General features: G+C 34.3%; 1 protein-coding gene across 4 annotated transcripts in view; it reads right to left on the bottom strand.

The window, feature by feature from the left end:
- LOC109499872 (high mobility group protein B1-like) overlaps window positions 1-12,151 on the bottom strand; it is an 807,961-nt gene that overhangs the window by 508,776 nt on the left and 287,034 nt on the right. Inside the window, exon 4 of one of the 4 annotated variants that reach the window (XR_006598232.1) lies at window positions 8,037-11,791. The exons of the other annotated variants lie outside the window; for them this stretch is intronic. The gene's annotated coding sequence lies outside the window, so the exon portion shown is untranslated. Of the gene's footprint in view, window positions 1-8,036; window positions 11,792-12,151 lie in introns of those variants that run through there. 4 annotated transcript variants of the gene reach the window in all.

The raw sequence follows: 12,151 nt of genomic DNA, 5'->3' as shown, positions 1-12,151 counted from the left end.
TGTTTCCATCAATAAGAATTACTGATGGATTGGATGAAGAGGATAAACTAGAAAGTATGATCAAGGAAGAATCACATGTTTCTGCTTGAAATACTGTGAAAAAAATACTGTACAATTATTACTGCAAATGTCATACAGATATAATTTTGAGGGTGGGGGAGACATGAAGTAACATTTTGGTAAGTTAGTGTGGGATGCCTATTAGATCTCCAAGGGAGAATGTCAAGTTGGTGACTGAATTTGAATCTGCAGCTCAGAACAGAAATCGGGGTTTAAGACACAAACGTGAGAGTTATCAGTTTACAGGTTATAGTCAAATGGCTTAGGCCACTTAAGGAGAGCACAGGAAGAGAAAAGAGCCCATGAGTGGAGCGCTCACACATCTAGAGGTGGAGACGAGTGGAAAAGGACACAATTACAGAAACTGAAAGAAGTTTGCCAGTTAGGTAGGAGGACAGGAGAGAGAGTCATTTCAGGAGAAAGTCATTTCAGAGGAGCCCCAAAAGGAAAGTTTTTCCAAAATGACTGAGTAGTTCACTGAGTTAAATACTTTTAAAAAGTCAAAAATTATGGTGAGATAAAGACAGAAGACTGCCCTTTATGTTTCATAACACAGCAATCGATGACTCCCATACTGTGGCAATGGAACACTATGGAAAGAAGCCAAATTGGAGTGCACTGAAGAGTAAATAGGAGTAGGGGTCAGGTATATAGTTTTGCCTTGAAAAACAGCAGAAAACAGGATGACAGTTAAGCAGAGGATGTTAGGTCAAAGGAGGGGTTTTGAAATTAAAATGAGAAATACTAAAGCCTGTGAGTACAAATGAAGAAATTGGCCCTTGATAGGAGCAAGGACATCTTTTCAACTGTGAAAGGAAGGGGTAGGAAAGAGGATGGATGACGAGGCAGATAAGTTTGTTGACTTGGCGAGGGGAGAATGAGGCATTTGCCACCTGCTCTTATTTGATTAATGAGGTATGAGGAAGGCTATCAGCTTAGAATATGGGGAGTATATATGGCACAGGAAGGTTAAGAAGGAAATGTTTTAAAACAATTCTTTCAAAACATGGCAAAGTAAACTTACTGTGGAAACCTAAAAGTATTGCTAGGCATTATTAAGTGTTGCTCAGGTTTGTGGTAATAAAAGAAAAATGAGCTATTTCAGGTGGGTGATTTTTTTCCCGCAGAAGTTTCTGTAGTTCTATTGTGGGCATGGAAAAGATAGATGACTAGAACAAATAAAGGTAGAGCTTTTACAAGTGCATATGATAGGAGGAGAGCAGGCAAAATTTCTGAGAGTATCCATAAGGAGGTAACCATAAAAATAAAATACAGAAGCTAAATCGGATATGGAAGGAAGTAAAAGCAGTGATGGTTCAGTGTAGCTAGAACTTGCATGGGGCATCATTCCAAGAGATAATATTTTGGATTGGAAAAGGAATGTAGATTACACAGAGTCCAGACGGAAGAAGAAAAGAATAGAAGGAAACCGGAGACAGAATCTGTAGCGGCAGAGCAAAAGCTCCTAGTCCTCGAGAGAGTGAGAGCAGTGAGGTAAGCACGATTGCAGAGAAAGATGGCGCAGAGCTAACTATGGACAGTAAGACAGCTGGGTAGCATGGAGGGCCCAGCTGTGGTTGGAGGTCTCGAGAGAAGCTGGCACAAAATACTCAAACGTGTGGCACTTCTCAGGGCATGTTCAATGTTCAAGATAATAGAATCAGTATGTCGATCTGATGAAATGTTGGGGACTTGGAGTGCAAGTGCAGTGAAAGAACAAATTCTAAGTGAAAATAAATTATGATCAGATTCTTACTCTCATAAATGTTCTCAACCATTTAGGAAGACCCTATCAGAGCACAGGAGTCTCTTGCTTTCACCTGTGTGTCCTATTCACCTCTTCTAGCTCTTCTCTCTGATTCTGCTTCTCTCAGGCACTGGGTTCAATAAATGCATTTCACAGTTAAAGTGGCTGTACCCCTTCCATAACTTTTGGTTAGCAAAACTGGATGTTTTCTGGTAGAAAATAAAAATTTCAAAGTAATAAAACCCTTTCTCAAAATCTTAAATATAGGCTTAAATGCAAGCGAATAACACTTTTTGAACGGTTATATGGTAGTTTCCTCACATAGTCAGAGTCTAGAAAATCATGTTCATCCACTAAAATCTGCTTCACCAAATTCTATAATAGCAGAACTAAAAGGGCATCCTAGGTAGCCTAAAAGCTGTAGTTATAAAACAACAAAAGTAACGTACTAATTTATGCAGCAGGGAGTAAGCTCATGAAACTTATGCCCCCAACTGTGAAACAAGCCAAAAATATAGCTTTCCATACATTTTTAGATGATAAATTCGTAATACGTTATTAACAAAACTAGAATGTTTGGTATATAATCCTAACTTTTCTGAAGTTGAAATTATAAGAAATAAAATTGATTTCTACCCCAACAAAAATTTGTATACCTATCGAAGAAAAAGTATTGAGCCAAAAAAACCAGGGGCTTAAAGAGTTGGTTCAGTTCTCTCTTTTCTGATGACACTTTACATCAAAAATACACGTAAAGAAAACTAGACAACACAGATATTAGTTATACTATAGAAAATGCCACTCTGTTTATTTGACCTGCTTTTTCTTAGTTTAAATTCCATGCATAACATACCTATAAAGAAAAAAGATACATATTTAATTTTAATAAAATAAAAATGTTAACAGAATGTGGTTCAGTGAACTTGGCACGGATCAGCAACAATAGATTATGTAAATTTTTTCACTCCTGAGAAAATCATGTAATCTAGACTTTTAAGAAGAGAAAGAAAGAAAATAGGAGCATATGTTGAAAATATGATTGCTGAAGACTCCTGGCAACATGGTAGATTGAGTGGATGCCATTTCATATCCTGAAACAAAAAGGATGCTGTATGCAATGTAACAAAAGTTAATACATCACCAAGACTAAATAAAAGGCAACACAAAAGTGCCATAAAATAAGAGGCAACTTAAACCCAGAGCCCTAAGAGTGTGAACACACCCCACAGTGGTCTGTTAGCCTCCTTGAACCTTAGACATATACAGCTCAGTAGAGCTGAGTTCTAATGTCCATGCAAGGACAGAATATAATTGTAGACTCTGCAATGCAATAAACAAGAATAGATGTAATTGAGAAATAAATAAAATTTAAAATATAAGAACAAAGTTCTGTAAAGGCTCTTTTCTTTTTTTTTTTTTTTTTAATTTTTAACGTTTATTTATTTTTGAGACAGAGAGAGACAGAGCATGAATGGGGGAGGGTCAGAGAGAGGGAGACACAGAATCTGAAACAGGCTCCAGGCTCTGAGCTGTCAGCACAGAGCCTGACGCGGGGCTCGAACTCACGGACCGCGAGATCATGACCTGAGCCGAAGTCGGCCGCTTAACCGACTGAGCCACCCAGGCGCCCCAAAGGCTCTTTTCTTTATCATTGTTTTAATAATCAAATCAATACATACAATGACCAGCATTCCTTCAAAAATCATTAATTAGACCCAACAGATACCAAATATACATTCTTTATAACTACACAGGATGCATTTACATTTTCCACACACATTAGCAAACAGAAAAATTACATTTTTAAAAACAAAAAAAGAGACACTATTTCATTGCATAAAAAAACATAAAATTCCAAGTAATACATCTTTAAAAAGATGCACAAAATCTCTGCCCACAAACTATAGATTTATCAAGTAGAAATGAGAAATCTAAATAAAGTAGCAAAATACATGTTCTTTATTAGATAACTCAATGTCATAAACAGAACATATTTCCCTAAATGGATCTATAAATTTAACATAATCCCAATCAAAATATAAAGATTTTTGTTATAAGAAATTAACAATCTGATTCTGAAATGGTCATGGGAATCTGAAGGAGAAAGAACAGGCACAGCATTGTTAAGGAAGAATAACAAAGTAAATTTACCCTACTTGTTATCAAGACAACTTAAAATCTTCATCAATTCAGATCTTTGGTGTTGGAGTAAAGAAAGATAAGTAAACCAATTAAACAGAACAGAAGGCACAGACAGAACCCAGTCTGGAACCTTTCCAGTAGAGATGCAAAGACTTCATTTAAGACAAAGATGCCTCCCAAGTACAGGGTTCTAAGGCTGATCTTTTCAGTAAATTGTGTTAGGTTGCTGGATTTATGTATGAAAGAGAAATTTGACCTTTCCTTATACCATACACAAAAATGAATTCTGAATGGGTTGTAGATATCAATGTGACATAGATGTGATTTGCATAAATGAGACATAGATAAAAATAATATGATGTTTCTAAATTATAAAGTTGGAGAATATCTTTATGACTTTGTAATAGATAAATATTTCTTAAATAGAACATAAAATGTACTAATTATAAAGGGAAAGATTGATACATTGATCCATATTAAAATTAAAGTTAAGAACTCATGTTATTAAATGATAACATTAAGAGCATCACGGTGGGATAAGATATTTGCAAGCATCAGGGTTGGATAAGATATTTGCAATGCAAATAATCAATAGAGTTTATATTCAGAATATTATAAAGAACTGACACAAATTAATAAAAAAATCAAAGCTAATACAAATCTTATAAACAGACAAAATACTTGACTAAGAATATCATAAAAGGACATTTGAACTACAAATAGATACACTAAAAAGTTGTTACAACTCATAAGTGGTCAGGGAAATCCAAATTAAAATCACAGTAAGATAACATTATACATGCCAAATTGGCCAAAATTATAAACTGACAATACCAAATGAAACTAATTATTTGCAGTAATAGAAATACTAATCCTTGACAGTGGAGGTTTAAATTAATAAAAACACTTTGAAAACCACTTTTTTTAGAGAAGTTTTAGGTTTACAAGAAAAAAAAAAGCAAAAAGTATAGAAAGGTACTCCACTAACTAAACTTTTTAGTTCATTTTGTTGTCTTATACCATTGGCTAAGCCCAATGTATATTGAGTTGTAGTTATGATAAATGACATTTTTGTTTTGTTCTTGACTTTAATGGAAGTGTTTCTAATCTCTCTCTTGTGAACATATTCATGGATCTCTGACAGGTATACTTTACTTTAAGGCCATCTTTTATCAGACTAAGGTCATTTCAGACTAGTTCTACTCTGCTAGAAATTCACATTAAGAATTGGTGTGTTATTTTCTTTCCTACTTTTTCCAGAGTGATCATATACTTTTCTTCTAATAAAACTTAATGTTTACTTATTTTGAGAGAGAAAGAGACAGAGTGTGAGTTGGGGAGGGGAAGAGAGAGAGGGAAACACAGAATAGGAAGCAGGATCCAGGCTCTGAGCTGTCAGAGCCTGATGTGGGGCTTGAACTCATGGACCGCAAGATCATGACCTGAGTTGAAGTTGGCCGCTTAACTGACTGAGCCACCCAGGTGCCCCTCTTCTAATAAAATTTAAAATGGTGAATTGCTTTAATAAATTTCCTAATTTGAATTATCTTTGCTCTTAAAAGATGTATATAAGTCATGATGAATTACTAGTCATTATTTTCCTATATTACTAGATGGTATTTGCTTTTTGTTTTTAGAATTTTGTATCTGGTAACTGAATTATAGTTTTCTTTTTTGTTTTAAAAAATCTTCATTGTACTAAAACAAATGACGTTCGTTTGAAGGAGGTGTCGGGGAGGAAGAATTTCCTATCTCCTTCAATGTCCTTCTAGATGGACTAAGAATCAAACTGACATAAGAACAGATTAACAAGACAAAATCAAATCAAACTGACATGAGAACAGATTAACAGGACAAAATCAAATTTAATTTCATACATATGGAGAATCTACAGACATGAAAATTCCAAAGACAGGCAGGCAAAAGGAAATACATATGTTCATTCTAAACTAAGGAGAACAGGGTAGGACTCTGGGACTTCAAAGGGAAGGAATGCAAATCACAGGAAAATGAAAAAGAGTAAATGTTTGGTAAACAAATGTTTGCTGGGCCATTCAGAAACAATGATACATAGAGAACTTTGATCAAACAGACGTTCCTAGGTTCCTCCTTGTCTAGCACACTTAGTTCATGGTATAATGTAATTATACCAGGTGGTAGCTCTCTTTCTGGAGCAGGTCCTCTATCTAAATTCTTTCAGGCAGTTGAGGGGGAGGTAAAGAGATTTTCCTGAAACCACTGGGTTTTGATTGCTTTTTAATTCAAAATAATCTTCATGCCAAACTGGCCTATCTTAGGGTGGCCTTCCTTTGGCCCCTACAGAAGCCAATTTTACCTAGACATCTTTAGGTTTTATTTTTATCCTTACTATTTTGACATTTCACCATGTGTTGTCAGGATCTGTTTTCTTTCATTCATTTTATTTCATGTTCAGCAAGTTCTTTCACCAAAAGTTTTTATATTTTTTCAGTGAACTGAACTAATCTTTCCCTATTCTTTCAATTATTTCTTCTCTTTATCTTTGTTCTCTACATGTTATTAGATATATGTTTGAACATCTAATTTTTTTATTTATATCTCAATTTTGCTGTTTTTTTTTTTTACACCTTTTGCCCTTTTGTATTACATTCTGTGAAAACCTTTCTTTGTCATCTTCCAGTCTATCTTGAACCTTATTCGTTCCATCTCTAGGGTTTTAAATTTCAGCTAATTTTTAATTTCTAACAGTTTCATGGGTGCAAAGTCCTCCTGGATTTATCTGAAATTACTCACTACATTTAGTTGAAAATATTCTCCTCTTAAAAAAATATTTATACAATCTTTATATTTAATAGTCAAAATCTAAAATTAACCCAAATGCCCATAAAAAGATGAATAGATAAACAAGTTGTGGTATATCTAAAAATAATGTTACTTAGCAAAAAAAAAAAAAAAGATGAGCTATTCATATAGTATCACTGATGGATTCAAAGTAGTTATGACAAATAACGAAAAACAGGAAAAAATACAGCAAATGACTTATAATTCCAAACATATAAATTCAGAAAAATGCAAAGGTATCTGTCCATAGTAAAGGAAAGTAAATGAATAGTTGCCTGGAGAGGTGGGAAAGGCAAGGAAAATTACAAAGGACAGAAGGTAAGTGTACTGTAAGAGATAGGGGCATGATGAAGACTATGATGATGGTTTCAGAGATTCATTCCTGTGTCAACATTTATAAAATTGTACACTTTAAATTTATGCAGATTAGTATGTGTACATCATACATTTAAAAAGCTTTTAAATTGGCTCAAGATAAAAAAAAATGTATGTGCCCCACTCTTTTTGGGAAATAGGTTTGGCAACGCTATATTACTGTACCATCTCTCTCCTCATGCCCTATGAGAATGTTCACTCTGAGAAGTCTGTTCCCCCAAAAGCAACCCTTCCTTACAAACCAGTTCCCTCCTGCAAGTACTTTTAGCTATTTATTCTCTTTTACTCTAATTCAGGCTCATTTCTGCCTTTCAAGAATTCCTAAGAATATTTCATATAATGAAGGAATCTATTTTGATTTTTCATCATATTGAAGTATTTATTAGTACTTGGTCTTAGATCCTTCTTTACAACTCAGGGAATTTAGAGCAGGAGTAGAGGTAGATCAATGTACTCAGTCCACCATCTTGTTCTCAGTCTTATTAAATGTTTGGTTATTTCATTGATGTGGACTCAATACCTTTTCATTTCTCAGCGACACCCCAATGATACCCATACTATCTATAAACAGCATTTATCAGATATTTTTCTTATTCCCGATTTCATGCTGTCATTTAACCACTGTGAATTATTAAGTGTGATTTAATAATTATGTTTAACCTATCATTCATAAAACTATTGTGAATTCTAAAACTCAAATCGCAGGGCGCCTGGGTGGCTCAGTCCGTTAAGCGGCCAACTTTGGCTCAGGTCATGATCTCACAGTCCATGAGTTCAAGCCCCATGTCGGGCTCTGTGCTGACAACTCAGAGCCTGGAGCCTGCTTTGGATTCTGTGTCTCCCTCTCTCTGACCCTCCGCTATTCATGCTCTGTCTCTCTCTGTCTCAAAAATAAACATTAAAAAAATTAAAACTCAAATCGCTAAAAATAATAAAAAATAAAATTTAAAAATTTCAAATATTGAAGAAAATATGACCCTCTTTTCAAAGAAGGTCACCTTAAAATAACTATATAAGAGTGTTCAGATAAGTCTCAGACCACTCCTGCTGGCATCTGGAGACACTAGAGGTTCTCAAATATCTATGTTGTAGAGGCATACATACATGGTATGCATCTCAAAGATGCATCTTTGCACAGAGTATATATACATGGTACAGATGAGAAAAGAACTATTTCTCTATTTCAAAGAGTAAATTCAATATGCAAATTATATTTCCAGGAAATCTTCATTTTATCAAAATGTTATGTCAAATATTAAGCCTATTACTCTCATTTTTTTTATCACAAAAAAACTGGTACCCTGCTGAGTTATGTAAAACTACTCTAAAATTTCAAAACTCCAGTTGAATTTCTGGCTCTCTATTCTATTAAGTATATTAAGCAATGTGTAATAAACATACACAATATGTTGTTCTAGATTAGAATTGTTTACCTAAAATAATAGTTTGTAATTAAAATTCTGAATACAGAACAGACAGCATTGAACTAGTAGTATTTTTAAATGAGTAATTATTTTAAATTTACATTAAAAATGAAAATAATTTGGAGGTATCAAACCAAGGAGATTTTAATTATATGTGGATTTTACTCAGAAAACCAAGAATTTTCTTTTTTATTTGTAAAATATTAAATGTATATTTAAGCAGTGCATCATAGTTCTTCTTAGTAGCTGTATGACCTCAAGAACATTACTTAACTAGTATATGCTTTATATATCACATAATGAAAATGAAATCAGATAAAATATGTTAGGCACTTAGAACCATTCCTGACACATGGAAAGCCTTCAATAAATGTTAGCTATAATTGTTTTCTTCTTATTATTACTATCTCCCATTACACTATCAAAGAATCCCCAGATTATAAAAAAACAACTTCCTCTGAGATAAATATTATGAGTTCAGAATCATCATTTTTCTGGCAAGACTTAAGAAAATAAAAACATGTACTATTATTGCTGAAATATATTTTATAGTAATAGCATTGAAATGTACACACAGAAAATATTAATTTCTTTAGTGTCGTGAATTATGCTGAAGTAATTTTCAAGGACTCACTTGAATATTTGTGAAGATTTACCATCAGTAACTTTCCAATAAAGATACTGTTTCCATCAGCCATATTGACATCAAATTCTACCAGTACTAACTAATCATATGACATTAAACTGGGGCCAATAGGAGATGAGGTCAAGCTCAAGAAAACCAGAATGTTTTCTTGAAGGGAAAGGTAAAGCACAATGCATAATCCAGAGTAGAATTTAATCATTAGAGATACTGGTGTTGTGAATCAGGGTGAGCAGGGAAGAAGTGTCAAAATGCTGAATGTCCAAGATCGTTAACGGTCAAAATAAAATTCATATATTATCATAGCTTGTAGAAGGTACATCACATTCCCAGATTCACATAAAGATTTAGAGAAGGGGGTTCTTTACATATGTACCACCTGATACATAGGCTATGCAACCTCCTTGAGTTTGCACTTTGAAAGTTAAAAACTAATAGTGGTTGGAAAACACAATACAGGTATATTGCATCTATTGGGAAAACAATAGGAAGGGGGGTTCCAATGCCTAGACAGGGATAAGCCGATGTCTGTATGTCTCTCCCACAGTAGGTACTCAAAATAAGTGAATGAATAAATGAAAGAAAGAAAGAATAAATGAATGAATGAATGATGACTGATCAAAAAAAACCAGTGGTGGATGTGCTGTAATCATTTTATACATATCTGAATATATTCTGTTACTATAGGACTTGAAAGCATTTTTTGCATCATATATGAAAAGCATCTGCCCTAGACTTTCACCCTTAGTTTATACGTAGGTTTTCAGTCTTGGCTGGACTCTAGAACTACCAGGGAAGTATTTGACAAATACCAATGCCTAGGTACCACCAAGCTTATTATATCAAAATCTCTCAATGTGGGGCTCAAGTCTCTATATTTTTTCAAAGGACCATAAGTGACTACAATATACATCCAGGGTTAGAAGTCACTGCTTTAGACTCCCTTTTTTCTGGCTATCATGCCCTAACATGATTTGTCCCCAAATCTGCCCTATTCTGTCCTTAGAATTCTTGACTTAACAGTTCTCTTGAATGGATCTATTATCCAATACATTGGGCAAATATAACTTCTTCTAGTACCCCTGAGACCAAAACCAACTTGCCCCACTTTGACTTTCCCAAACAACAGAGAATCAGAGAAAAAAGTAGAACAAAAACAAAAACAAAACTAAGGAAACAAATGGCTCAAGTGGAGATGGATTGGAAATCCCACTGTACCTGATTTTACCATTCTCTTGCACCATCGTTCTCTTTTATTCTCTCCTTTTCCCCATCTTCCAGCCAGATACTGATGTGCCCCCCCCCAAGTGTGTCCTCTAAAATCACTTAACTTTCTGGTTTTGACAGCAAATTATTTTTCTCCTTAGTTTCAGCAAAGAAATAATTCTCTTTTTTTACAGTAACCCTATTAGGGAAATGGTAGCAATGGGAAAATGAAAAAGAAATCCAAAATATTAAAAAGCAAAAACATCAAAATCCAAAATATTAAAACACAAATAATTTGATAAAAGATTGGCTTGCAATGACAAGCTCCAGAATACACAAGACCCAGTTTCTTTACTTGAGCTATAAAAGTTATAGTTACCATTTAGTGAGCATCTTCTTGTATCTGTAATCCTATCAGAAGCCCTGATCCCTGAGACATTCTTGTACAGTTATCACCCTTTTTTCACAGTTGAGAAAAACACATTGTGGTCACAGAGCTAAGTAGCTCGAGCCATGATACAAACTCAGGTCTTTGATGCCAAAGCACATTCTCTTTCTCTTGCAGCACTTTAATAATAAACTGAACAAGTTGGCCTTGAACATGAAATGAATTTGGTTTGGACCTATTACCAGGATTATAAGAGTGCCCTCCCCCAGGATGTACTATCTAGTCTTCTCTTTTAGAACCTCCACCCTCAGTCTTCCCTCTCTCTGTCCACCTGTGTCTCTTCTGCTGCTTTTCAGGTTTGGACCCACTCCTGTCTCTGGAGTCAGTTCTGGTCCCAAACTTTTTCTGACTCTTAATTTGTAGGTATCTCCCTTTCTCCTCCCACATGCCTACTGGAATTTATAATTATTTTAGTTTTATAAGTTCAAAATAGCTTAACTAGAATCTCACTTATATGATTTATAGAGACAGAGCTACTCTTACACACTACATTTGATACATGTGAGGTCTCTCTTATATCATAACTCTTTTAAAATAGAGTTACATTGGTACTATTAGGTTTTATTCAAAGTCCTTATATTTTTGCCCAATAATCATGCAAGATCTTGTTTAGGCAAAGATTTGGGCCATATGTTTCAGTTCTTTAACATTAGATGTATATAATAAGATATAATAAAATATGCTGAGTGAATTTAATCTACATTTCAGTAAAATAACATGTTCCAAGACATATTACAGCAAAGGGTAATCTAACTCAAAATTAATAGACCTGAATTTACTTGCAATAGCACGGTTTTTGAGGTCTTTTATTGGAGACAAAAGTAGATAGCTATACAACATGATGCAATTAGAAAGCAACAACTCATCTGCCATTCAGAACTCAGTTGCCAAGTATAACACAGCTGAAATGCATGCTGTGACCACTCCTGAAAGAGAATAAAGAAAAATAAGTGTGAAGCCACCTCCTCTTTATAAGGTTGAGAATTCAATCTCAGAAATAAAACAAAGCTTAACAAAAGAAGATGAAACACAAGAGCTAGCACAGACAAGGAAATGCAGAAAGAAACTACACTGAGACTCCTTAATGTAGTACAACAGACACAAAATATTAGCACTTTGAACAGAGCAAGGAAGGAAATTTACAGGAATGTTTGGGATTCAAGACATTATAATTCTTGAATTCATGATTTTATTTTCAAAGACAATGTCAGAACTAAAAAAGAAGGTTGGGCGTAGCTATGAAAATTCAAGAAAGTCTGTCTCATTCTCTTTGCTTATTGATGGCC

The sequence above is a fragment of the Felis catus genome, chromosome B2 (genome assembly GCF_018350175.1).
Source record: "Felis catus isolate Fca126 chromosome B2, F.catus_Fca126_mat1.0, whole genome shotgun sequence".
NCBI lineage: Eukaryota > Metazoa > Chordata > Mammalia > Carnivora > Felidae > Felis > Felis catus.
Note: the sequence above shows the minus strand (reverse complement) of the source record. Positions and strands in the feature narration are given on the sequence as shown.